Raw genomic sequence first — 12387 nt, forward strand, 5'->3', positions numbered from 1 at the left:
CTGTTGTTCTGTTTTGTTTTAAGATAGGTTGTTTTAAAGTAGGTTGTTTTTTTGTTTTAAGATTTTGATACTGCAACCCCAAGTGCAAAATTAGTTATAAAGTGGCAATTCCACCCTGCTCAGTCCTAGCCTCCCAACCCTCTCTTCCTAAGGCTAGCACTAACTAGAAAGCTGCAGCTTCCATCTTCTTCTTGTAATGTGAAGAAATTCAACAGGTGTAGTTAGTTGCTCAGCCCTGTATCTCCAGGATGGACCCTAGTTTGGAAGTCCTCTGGTCCTACGAGCATTAAAGCCAGAGGGTCCCTGGTCAGAAGAATAAGTGACAAGTCTGTAAGAAGGTGCACAGCAGGCAGAAATCCAACAGGCGCAGCAGCCTTTCCAACATAGCGATTGTGGAGTTTCTGAGTAAGCATTTCTGGCAGCAATGCAATAACTCCTGTGGAAAACCACTTAGTGAGATATTTTTTAAGCGGTTTATATATATATATATATATATAAATTCATAAAAAATCTTAACACGTAACATGCAAGCTTCACAGAAGTCCGTGAACTTACCTTCCAAGTGAGCAGACACAGGAACGGGGATGCCACATATATTGGGTGAAATGACCGGCTCCTGCCCGCTGCCCTTCACTGAAGAAAGTTATCGCGTCGTTCGCCCTTTCCTTCGCCTGCTTTTCCCGCCGCACTGCGCAGGCGCGCGGTTGCCTAGACAACGGCGGCTTTCCTCGCCGCCTTCTTTCCTCCAGTCGTTCCTCCTTGCGCTGATTCTGTCACGTTGACGTAAATCATCTCTTGGAAAAGGCGCCCACAGAGCTGGACAGTTGAAGAGTGACAACCAACTTCCCAGCTTCCGGCTCGATTTAGCCCTAATTTCCAGCAGCCTGATATACCTGCGCTAGATGGCGCAGTCTCAGCTCCGTTGAGTTCATTGGGACTTTGGGTGACAGCTCCTACTGTCACAAATAGGAGTGTCATAAATCAATCCTCCCTCGGCTTCGGCTCCCTTTCCTCCTCGTGAAATGTTGGGGTGATAGTGGCGTGTTAGCGCTGCAGTTTTCTAAAGGTTTAAAAAGTCAAAAGACCGTGTGTCCCCCCCCAACAGAATGAGCATCGATCCCGTCTTCAGCACGTGAAATGGCAACTCTAAGCTAACTCTCTGTGGAGAACGCCGAGCAGCCCCGCCCACTCCCTCAGGTTCTAAAGGGCAACGGAGCACTCCGGAAGCGGCCGGAGCAAGTTTGTGTGATTGGCAAGCGCGCTAGGACCCGGGCTCTAAACACGGCTGTTCAAACTGGCGGGTGAGCTTCTTTCTTCAAACGGGCTTGCCGCCTTTTTTAAACATGCGAGCGCGAGGGAAGAAGTGGGAGACCCTTATAGGTTATTGTAAAAGGTTATTGGTTAAAAGCGAGGTCATGTGATGTTGGGCTCGGGAGAGGAAAAGAAGGCGCGCGCAGTTTCTCTCTTCTCACTCCCCCCTCCCCCGCCTAACTCTTTTAGTCAACCGTTTTCTTTCCGCCGTTGGCTTTTAAATCGGCGCGCGCCAGCTGGGGCTCGCGGGTGGGGGGGGGAGTCACGTGAGAGGAGGAGGAAAGCCGGATTGGTTGGCGCCTCATGGAACCTGTCGTGGGGCGAGCGTCGGATTCTCTCGAGGATTGTAGAAGATAGTTTGCCTCAACCGGCTCGCAGCTGCGCAGAGCAGATCCCATCGTTTTAGACGCGGATACACCCGCATACGTTCCACTGCATTAGAAGCGCCAGAGTTACGATATCGACCTGCTTTGCATGCGCAGTTTCCTGTTAAAACTGTGTTATTCGCCATGTAATTGGATGCGTGTCAAGGCCTTCTTTTTGCAAGCTTATTCACTGCTGCAAGGGCGTTACGACTGACACGTGTGTTTTTTCCTATTCCCTATGATATTATCTTTCTGCTGCTTTAGCTCCCTTGGCTTTTGACTATGAATATATAAAACGACTGAATTATTTGCAAGGGTTTTTTTTTTTATAGCTGTGCTTGTTTGGGCGGGGCGGGGGGGGGGTGAAAACGTGCTTCATTTTCTCCAGTGAAAGATTAAGGCAGGGGTAGGCAACCTAAGGCCCAGGGGCAGGATGCGGCCCAATTGCCTTCTCAATCGGCCCGCCGACAGTCTGGGAATAAGTGTGTTTTTACATGAGTCCTTTTATTTAAAATGTATCTCTGGGTTATTTGTGGGGCACAGGAATTTGTTCATATTTTTTCCCAAAATACAGTCCGGCCCACCACATGGTCTGAGGGACAGTGGACTGGCTTACGGCTGAGAAAGGTTGCTGACCCCTGGTTTAAGGAGACCATGAAGTGCCTTACTAGCTAGATTTTTAGCAGGTAACATTAACTGAGCGTTGAACAGAATGTCAAACACACACACACGCAAGGTTCCTTCCCAACCTTGCACTTTAGTCTGGCCAAAAACGTAAAAGGCAGCAGGACTTGTGATAGTTTGCCATAATTGCCATCGCTAAACCACAAAGGGACTTGTAGTGCTACAGTGGTACCTTGGGTTAAGAACATAATTCGTTCCGGAGGTCTGTTCTTAATCTGAAACTTCTTAACCTGAGGTACCACTTTAGCTAATGGGGCCTCCCGCTGCCACCGCGCGATTTCTGTTCTCATCCTGAAGCAAAGTACTTAACCTGAGGTACTATTTCTGGGTTAGCAGAGTCTGTAACCTGAAGCGTCTGTAGCCAGAGGTACCACTGTATATATTTTCAGGAGAAAGCTATCTTCTTGTTGTTGCTGTTTAGTCGTGTCCGACTCTTCGTGACCCCATGGACCAGAGCACGCCAGGCACTCCTGTCTTCCACTGCCTCCCGCAGTGTGGTCAAACTCATGCTGGTAGCTTCGAGAACACTGTCCAACCATCTCGTCCTCTGTCGTCCCCTTCTCCTTGTGCCCTCCATCTTTCCCAACATCAGGGTCTTTTCCAGGGAGTCTTCTCTTCTCTTCTCATGAGGTGGCCAAAGTATTGGAGTCTCAGCTTCGGGATCTGTCCTTCCAGTGAGCACTCAGGGCTGATTTCCTTCAGAATGGAAAAGCTATCATAACACAAAGTTTAATTCTAGATGTTGTTGTTTTAAAAAGTTATTAGCCCTTATAGAGACAATGAAAAATATGGCTCAGAATCAAATGGCAAGTTGTGGGTAGGGATGCAGAGTTATTTTCTAAAATGTCTTATTTTTATATTTTGACAACAAACGGGGAGAGGGGAATGTTTGGGGAGTTGTAGTGACTGAACATTTGCAGTAAGCACAATATTTATGGCTCCATCTGTCAGCATTAGTCTTGTAATACAAACTTCAAGATCAACTCAGGTAGTTGTAACATAAGCAAGCACTTTCAGCTGTGAACCTGATCGGTTTATATCACAACAGTAACTGTTTTTTTGTCTTTTGTATAACTGCCAGCCACAACTACATTTGGAAGAGTTTACTTGAATTTATTGTTTCAAGTTGTCTGAATTTTTTTTTTCATTATTGCAATTCTTTCCTCTGGGAATCACATCCATAGATTTGCATTTTTGATCCTAGCAGTGTTACATGGTTTGTGTATTTATTGCAGAAATTTTATATTTGTATCTGGTTTGGATTTGATCATCCTCCTTTAGTTGGGCCTTCTTTCTCTGTTTAGCTTTTAACAGACAGCTTTTAAAACCAAGGTGTGGCAGACTACTGAATCTGGTATTTGGTCTTTTGGTGATTGGATACCAATTTGTGGAGTAAGATGGCCTTTTGCCTTTTCTAATATGTGGTGCAGAACCTACATTCTCAGTGGGGTGCTCTGGACAGTTAATTAAATGATGAGTGTGATGTGTTGCCACTTGCCTTGCAGGATAATGCCGTGTGGTACCCTCCAGGTTTTGTTGGACTCAAGAGCATAGCTGGGGGGTGGGGCAGGGAGAGGCAGCTGTCCTCCTAAATCTATAAAAATCAATATAAATGCATAGCTAACTGAGGTTCTACCTCCCCTAACAAAAGGCCTGCCCCCTAACAAAAATCCTAAGCCTGTGGTTGGCTTACAGCTCCTAGCCCCAGACAACATGGCTGATGGTCAGAGACTATAGGAGTTGCAGTCCAGCAGCATTTGGAGGGCACCACATTGGTAATACATCTGGTTTCAGGCATGTATTGGCATGCAAATTGTAATACTGCATATCTCAAGACCTTGCCTGTATTATATCTTTTAGAGAATTCTGATGTACCTCTTGCTAATCCCTTAGCATTCCTTGGGGATCATCAAGGGTGTACTGCACAGAAGCCTATGCAGTACTTCAAACTTCTTGCACCCATTACTCCCTGCACTTTTGAGTTTTTTAAATACAGAATTTCTGTGAATGAATTGTGTCCTTGGGATAGCCTTGCAGAGAAGGACAATTTTTGTGTATGTATGTTTATATGGAGTCTATATACCTGTATGTCATGGGGCAGCTTGAGCATCTGGAAGCAACTTGTATAGCAGGAATACCTGTTTTGTCCTTGGCAAGTGACTAACCTAACTGCAAGGTTATCTTAAAGGCGTAGGTGTGTGACATGCATAGCTATGTTGCTAGGAACATGAGAACTTGTATCATGTCCAGTCAGACTGGTCCATCTAGCTCAGTATTGCTATATACTAGTGGCGGCTGCTCTCCAGGGTTTCAGATAGGAGTTTTTCCTAGTCCTACTTGGAGTTGCTGGGGATTGAAGCTGTGGCCTTCTGCTTGGCAAGCAGTTACTGTAATACTGAGCTATGGTTCTTCCACATTCTTGGATATTGAAGTATTTTTCTGGCAGCAACCCATCACATTGCTGTTGCAACTGTATATTAATAAGTGTATGTGTTCTTGACAGGTCTAACAAGATTACATTGGTGACTGAGAGTTTATTCAACTGTTTGGCTATATATCTTGTCCTTATTCTGTAACTAGTCTGTTTAATTTTTCATACTTCTTTTTATGGTTGCTGGACACTGATATACTTCACAAAGGCTGTATTTGGATGTAATGCTAACCATTGTTTAGTGTTCTGAGAGTGAACCACAGGCTTCTATGCACACGCACACATGCTTTCTCTTTGGCATACACAGGAAGACCATCAGAAGTGTTCTTTTCAGATTAACCACAGATTAAATTGTGGTTAATTTTTACATTTGAAACAAGCCTACTTCATAAACCTTGGAACCTAACCCTTGTGTAAGATGCAATTCCCTTGTACCCCAAAGGGTGAGTGGATTAAAAAGAAAGGCTTTTATTCAGTTTGTTCTACATTTGACACTAACTATATAAAGAAGCATATAAACCTTTAATAATCTTAAATTTCTATCTCCAAGCAAGCATAAGCAGTTGTTTAGTGGTATTGAGAATAAAACTGAAATACTGTACTGCAAGGTAGCTACTGGATTATGGTGCAAAGTTGAACTATACAGGAACAGATTAGTATAAAATATTGTTTAGTAACGAAATAAACTTTAACATCCACATTTAAACAAAAGTTAGTAATGAATTAATTGTTACTAACCTCTCTGTCATAATAAGAAGTTGTGATAATAGGGAGCAGTTGTTTTATAAGATGGCACTGTACCATCTTAATCCATTTGGTAGGAAAACCATGGGATAGATATTTTATTTTCTTTGGAGTTGTGGTTTGACCTGCCCCCGCATCTCACAGCAAGCAGTGGACAAAAATGTGGTGGGGGTGGGAGCAAGCCGGACACGTATCCCAAAGACTTGCAGTCGGTCAAACATAATGGGGAAGCCATGGAAGAAGTAGAATGTTAACTGAACATTACATTGTTTATGTGAACTATATTTCAAAGATGAAATTGGGCTAAAAACATCTTGTTAGGTCCAGACATGAAGATAAGGGAAAATATGGGAGATTCAGAATTATTAAGGTGACTAGCTAACAGAGGAAGGAAAGAAATAGCCTAGAGTTGCAACCGATTTCAGCTGCCACTGGGCAAAGTCCAGTATTTGGGCTTGGTAAACAGGATTATTGATGCAGTGAGCTTGTGATAGAAGAGTCCATGAAACAGAATAAGAAACCTAAAACATTACTTGAGTTTTGAGAATTTTTCTGTAGTTCTGAGACAGGACATAACATAGTGATGAAGCAAAATACATTATTTGTGGTGATCTTGCAGGGCTATGACTGCTGTGCCCTTTAGCAGTGAATTCATTTTGCCCAGAGGAAGACACTCTTGAATGAAGACTCTTTTTCCAAACAGCACTATACGGTGGTACCTCGGGTTAAGTACTTAATTCGTTCCGAAGGTCCGTTCTTAACCTGAAACTGTTCTTAACCTGAAGCACCACTTTAGCTAATGGGACCTTGCGCTGCCGGAGCACGATTTCTGTTCTCAACCTGAAGCAAAGTTCTTAACCTGAGGTACTATTTCTGGGTTAGCGGAGTCTGTAACCTAAAGCGTATGTAACCTGAAGCATATGTAACCCGAGGTACCACTGTATTTGCTTCCACAGCCATGAGTGCATGGCTTATCTGTTTAAAGCTCTGCTGAGTCCCTCTCCAACTCTTTATCTCAGCATCTGGATGCAGATGCATCTTTTTTGAAAGAGATATAAAACATAGTTGCTTAAAATAAGCTCTCCTTTAGGTTAACTGCCAGCTATCAAATGCTAGTCTCAACAGAAATGTATGTCACGGCATCAGAATACTGCTGAACTATAGACTCTAGAGAACTACAAGGAAGTTCACAGCTGATAGGTAGCCACTGAAAAGACCTCTGTACTTGATGTTCAGACATGATGCATTGATAGTATTGAGATAATGTTCTCATTTGTAAAGAGATTAGAGTGTATCACATTGATTTGAGAGGATGTCCCCCAAAAGGCAGGTGCTCTAATCCAAATTATTTTATTTAACCCAGATTACATTATTTAAAGACCTTACTAGTGGATATAAAACCAACAGAAATCTTGTGGTGAATTGAACTTCAGAAAGACGGTCCTCTTTACAACAGAATCCCTATATTTGAGTTGCACGCTAGGGAGGAACATGTATCTGTTCGAACAGATTTCACTTCTGGTTCTTGGAAGACTGGACATAGCATGGGATTTTTTTGTGCAAAATCTCAGGGATAATGGAGATGTAATGAAGTTGCCTTTAGGATTTTGTACACATCACATTTTAAATATACCTTACTGTTATTGATGTGCATGTCTTCAGAAATGATTTGATACTGTTAGCCCCTTGTGGGTTCCTTGACCCATAAGGCAAGCTAGAAATGAAGTAAACAATTATCCTGTTTCAGATTCAATGCATCAAATAAGCCATCTGATGTTGGACAGTTGCAGGGGTAGGGGTTGTTAACCAGTCTGTTAAGTACAATTTAGGCCAGTCTTATAGGTATTGCCCAGTGTTATCACTCCAGTAGTTGCAATGCTGTTTGTTTTCACAAACCAGAACTTCATCGTTTTGGAGTGGACGACCGCTGAGAGGAGACTCTAACCTCTTGATTTCAAAGGAGCCGTGGCTTCCACTGGTGCCTCCCTGGCTAATGTAAGAAAGGTGTTTTGCCATAAACGGTTCTGAGGTATTTGGTGAGGTTGGAGAGAGGTCGGCCCAACCAGGAAGCCCGTTGTCTGCCCTGTAAAGAAAATAGCAAGTTACAAAATGAAAGCATCAAAGAACCAACAGGATGCAGTCCCAGGAGTCTCTTCTGGCATGTGGGTCCTCCTTGAAAGTTAGTACTGAGTGAAGAGTGACCTTAAAACTCACTTTATTCAAACAGACTAAGCTCAGGTTTAAAGTTCAAGACATTTTGTTTTTTCACCTGTTTCCTACAGTTTTCAGAAACTTCTGAAGAATTAATGTGTAACTATATCTGGTCCCTGAGCCAACAGTGAGGACTCTTTTTTTTTCTTGCCAAGGGAAAATAGGATGCTATATTGTATTGTACGAACCTTTCAATTCTAACATGTCTGGAACCACCAGAATAATGCACATAGGATCTACATGAATTGTAATGATTTGTCAAATGGTTTTGAGTACAATGTAACACTATCCTTTTGAGACATTTAATGTGACTAGGCCAAAATGAAGCATCCATGGGCGTAGCCTGGGAGGCAGCTGTCCCCCCCAATCAACCAAAACCAATACAAATTAATATAAATATGAGGTTCTGCCCCTAACAAAAGCCTGCTCCCCCCAAAAAAGCCTGCCCATCCTCTAACAAAAATCCTGGCCCAATCTCAGTATCTGTTCTTGGTATTCTAGAACAGAATTCAGGATGGTGCTAACTAGACAGGCAGAGACAGGTTCAGTGTCCACCCCAGGGATATCTCTGGGTAGGTCCTCTCCCCTTAAGCAAATGTTGCCGTTCTCTTCTCTAAGTAAGGGGTTGCATTTGGGGACAGATTAAGGCAAAATCTTCTCTCTCTGCACAGTGAGTGCTCTGGGCTTACTGAGTGAGAACTCCTGTGGGGTGTGTGATGCTGTGCAGAGGGTGCCACAGCCACACTGCACTCCACAAGGGTCTTTGCAACATATAAACACTTTCTTGGTTTGCACTCCACTTTTGCTGGCTCATCTGTATCAGCCACTTCTCAGCGTTTTAGTGTACAGTAAGGCTGCAACTTTTTGCAAGTCCCCCCCGCCCAGACATCTACCCCCTTTTATTTTATGCCAAGCACATAAAGCTGAATGTGTACAAGTTAAGTGCATGTATGCTGTGAGTGTACTGTACACGAGGGCCACAAAATGGAAACCCAAGGCAGAGCTAGGCAATGGAGAGCTGGCTTGTATGTCAGTGGCTCTCTTTAAGTTAGGAACATAAGAACACAGTAATCTACCTTAAACCAAGGCAAACCACAGGTCCATCCAGGTCAATATTGTCCACACTGGCTGGCAGTGGTTCTTCAGGGTTTCAGACAGTATATTTCCAGTCCTGCCAGATGCCAGGAATAGTACCTGGGACGTTCCGCATGCAAAGCAGATGTTCTGCCACTGAGCTACAGTCACATTCAGCTCTGTGGGACAGTATAAATATCCTAAACTGGAACAAAGCGAGAGAACCTACTTTTCTGAAGACACAGGGATCTGCCACCAGTGGAGTGCAGCCATTTATTTTCTCCAGTGTATGTGAGTCACTGCCACATGTAGACTATATAGACATTCTCTTCCACATATACTGCTGGCCCTCTGCTAACTGAAAAATAAGAAAAGCGCATTCAAATTAGTGTTTCTAAAACAAAATCCTATATATATATATATATATATATATATATATATATGTATGTGTGTGTGTGTGTGTGTGTGTATATGTATATATGTATGTATATATATATATATGTAAATCCCACTTTTCATTACATTTACTTGATAATATGTGTTCATAGGATTACACTCCCACTAGTTCTGTAAATGTAAATCTTAACAACAACCCTGTAAGGTTAGATAAGCTTTTATTATCATCTTAGTGTGGCAGGTAGGGTTTGAAGGTAGTGGTTTGCTTAAAGCTGCCTAAGAGGTTGTGACAGGTTAGACTGAAACAGTCTTCACACTGCACAGTCTTGGGTACTATACCACCTCTCATATTACATATATATATATTTAGCCAGCCCCTCCAAAAAGAAATCACTACAGTAGTAGAAATTAATGATTAAACTAGCTAGTTAAAATAAATGTACAGTCTGAAATGTACACTTGGCCTGGCTGGGGGATCCTTGTTGTGTTTGCCAAGGGTGTTCTCAAGTCGCACAATATGCCTTTACGTTCTGTCATTTTTTGCATCCCCTTTTTAAAATATAGTCCTAAGCAAATCAGCTGTACCAACAATTGGATAGGCTGTCAGTCGTAGTTAAAAGAAATTGCTTGAAGAGATGACATACAGATTTCACTCATTTTCCCAGGATATTAAACTTTAATGACTGCACTATGAATATTTCATGACAGTATCTTTTTGAATAGGTTGTTTTGTCCTGGAGGATATTGTACATTATAAAGCCTGATTTCTCTCTAGGCGAAATTGGTGAAGTGTTGGAACATCAACTTTCGATCTTTGATTACAAGGAAAAGCACATTTTATTTCAGCCATTATGAAGCCTGATGTTGGGGGGTGGAGAGTTGTTTTGTTTTTTGACAGCTCATATAAAACTCAGTATTAAATACTATTCTTTATTTTTGCCACAAGGTGGCTAAATAACCTTCGAATGCTGGTGAAAGGGTTGTTTTATACAAATGACTGCAGAAAATGAAGATTTCAAGGTTAGTCTGATTTCTTTTGAAATCAGTCTGTTACTTTTGAATAGCATATGAAATATTTGCATAGCCATTAGCAAAAAATCCAAAAAGCTGCACTGTTGTTAAGGTAAAGGTAAAGGTACCCCTGACCGTTAGGTCCAGTCGCGAACGACTCTGGGGTTGTGGCGCTCATCTTGCTCTTTAGGCCAAGGGAGCCGGCGTTTGTCCGCAGACAGCTTCCAGGTCATGTGGCCAGCATGACTAAGCCGCTTCTGGCGAACCAGAGCAGCATACGTAAACACCGTTTACGTTCCCACCAGAGCGGTACCTATTAATCTACTTGCACTTTGACGTGCTTTCAAACTTCTAGGTTGGCAGGAGCAGGGACCGAGCCACAGGAGCTCACCCCGTCGTGGGGATTTGAACCGCCGACCTTCTGATCGGCAAGCCCAAGGCTCTGTTGTTAGGACCACCTAAAATAGCACAAAACAGTTAGCAAGTTTTTATGTTCCCTGCACAGCTACTCTCGAACTGGGTTGGGGATCACCAGTGGGTCTCTGAACTGCCGTCCATCCCATGGCCATGCAGTAGGTTTTTGGTTGGACGGATGTGCCAGCAGCTCCAAAAGTAATAATGATCTAGGAATAGAGAGGGAAGATGTTCTAGGAGGAAGACGTGAATGTTAAAAGGGGGTTGGGGTGCGATAAACTGACAATCTGGGTGTGGACACAGGGTACGTGTAAAAATGGGACACGGGTGGCGCTGTGGTCTAAACTTGCTGATTGAAAGGTCGGCGGTTCGAATCCACACAACAGGATGAGCTTCCATTGCTTTGTCCCAGCTGTTGCCAACCTAGCAGTTCGAAAGCATACCTGTGTAAGTAGATAAATAGGTGCTGCGGCGGGAAGATAAACAGTGTTTCTATGTGCTCTGGCACTCATCACAGTGTCCCATTATGCCAGAAGCGGTTTAGTCATGCTGACTGCATGACCCGGAAAGCTATCTATGCACAAACGCCAGCTCCCTCGATCTGAAGCGAGATGAGTGCCGCACCCCATAGGTACCTTTTTTCCTTACGTGTAAAAGAGTGTTAGTTTTTATGATGTTATTGCACTTACCAGTTTTTTTTGTTAGATCCCTTTGTTGTTTGGTATCAACAACAGCAACAAAAAATTAGAACAGATTTCACTGCAAAAAAGGTGTCTAGACATTCCATTGTGGCAACTTTAACCTGGGTTTAAGGTGCCATTTGATGAAAAGTTTCTAACACTGGTTGTAACTGCTGGAGAAAATATGGTCAGAGAGGTTCTCATCTCTATATGTGGTGAGATTGTCTGAAAGTAGTGACCTACTGTAGGTGTGTAATAAATAAATAAATAAACAGGAGGTGACATTATGCCCATTGATGATGCTCCTAAATATTTGGGATGGAAAGAACAAAAATACCCTGCATAAGCCCTAGATATGTTTCATGTTAGTCGCAGCATGGATGGAATTGATTAAAAATTGGAAAACGTTTCACATTAGGTGCCTGGTTGTAAAGGCTATGGCAAAGAACCAGGCAATGAAACTGACATTTAACATAAAGTTGGCAAAGGTGATGGGCTACTGTGCAAAGTGGAACTTGTTTGCTGTATATATGAAGGAATGCCAATCCAATTTTGCCATGCTTTTGCTACAGACGTTAACACTGACCTACAAGAGACAAATAAGAATAGAATCCAAGACATAGAACAAAATAACAAAATAAGAGTACAGAATGTTTAGCAGAACCTTTGCAGGTGCGAGGAACTATTTCTGATTTCAGTCATGAAAACTCTCCGTTTAAGAAACTTATCCCTCCCCCCACAAAAAGTATAGCTTCATATGCACAGTAAAGAAATTGCTTAATGTAAATGAAGCATATCTTTTGTGGGCAGATGCTGTACTTACTATGGAGATTTTAATGTGCATTTTCATTTCCCCTTTTTATATTTTAACTTATTAACTCTGACAAGTAACCTCTTGGTTGTGAACAATTTAATTCACAATTCACTTTTTCTGATTCAAAGTGAACATGAGTGCCCTAATCCCCTAATGGGAATTAATTGCATGTTTCAGTGCTTAACTCTGATCCTCTCTCAATTCCCACTGGGACAAGTTTCTTCCTAAAGGGTCTGTGTTTGTTATTCAAAA

At 42.5% G+C, this 12387-nt stretch overlaps 1 protein-coding gene across 8 annotated transcripts in view; it reads left to right on the forward strand.

Moving 5' to 3' along the window:
• The first annotated feature begins 817 nt into the window (after positions 1 to 817).
• GGACT (gamma-glutamylamine cyclotransferase) overlaps positions 818 to 12387 on the forward strand; it is a 58183-nt gene continuing 46613 nt past the window's right edge. For 7 of the 8 annotated variants that reach the window (XR_008329963.1, XR_008329962.1, XR_008329960.1 and 4 more), the window contains exon 1: positions 818 to 1301. The gene's annotated coding sequence lies outside the window, so the exon portion shown is untranslated. Of the gene's footprint in view, positions 1302 to 1664; positions 1894 to 12387 lie in introns of those variants that run through there. The other variant, XM_053384485.1, reaches the window with a different exon arrangement.

This window comes from Podarcis raffonei, chromosome 4 (genome assembly GCF_027172205.1).
Source record: "Podarcis raffonei isolate rPodRaf1 chromosome 4, rPodRaf1.pri, whole genome shotgun sequence".
NCBI classification, from domain to species: Eukaryota; Metazoa; Chordata; class Lepidosauria; order Squamata; family Lacertidae; genus Podarcis; species Podarcis raffonei.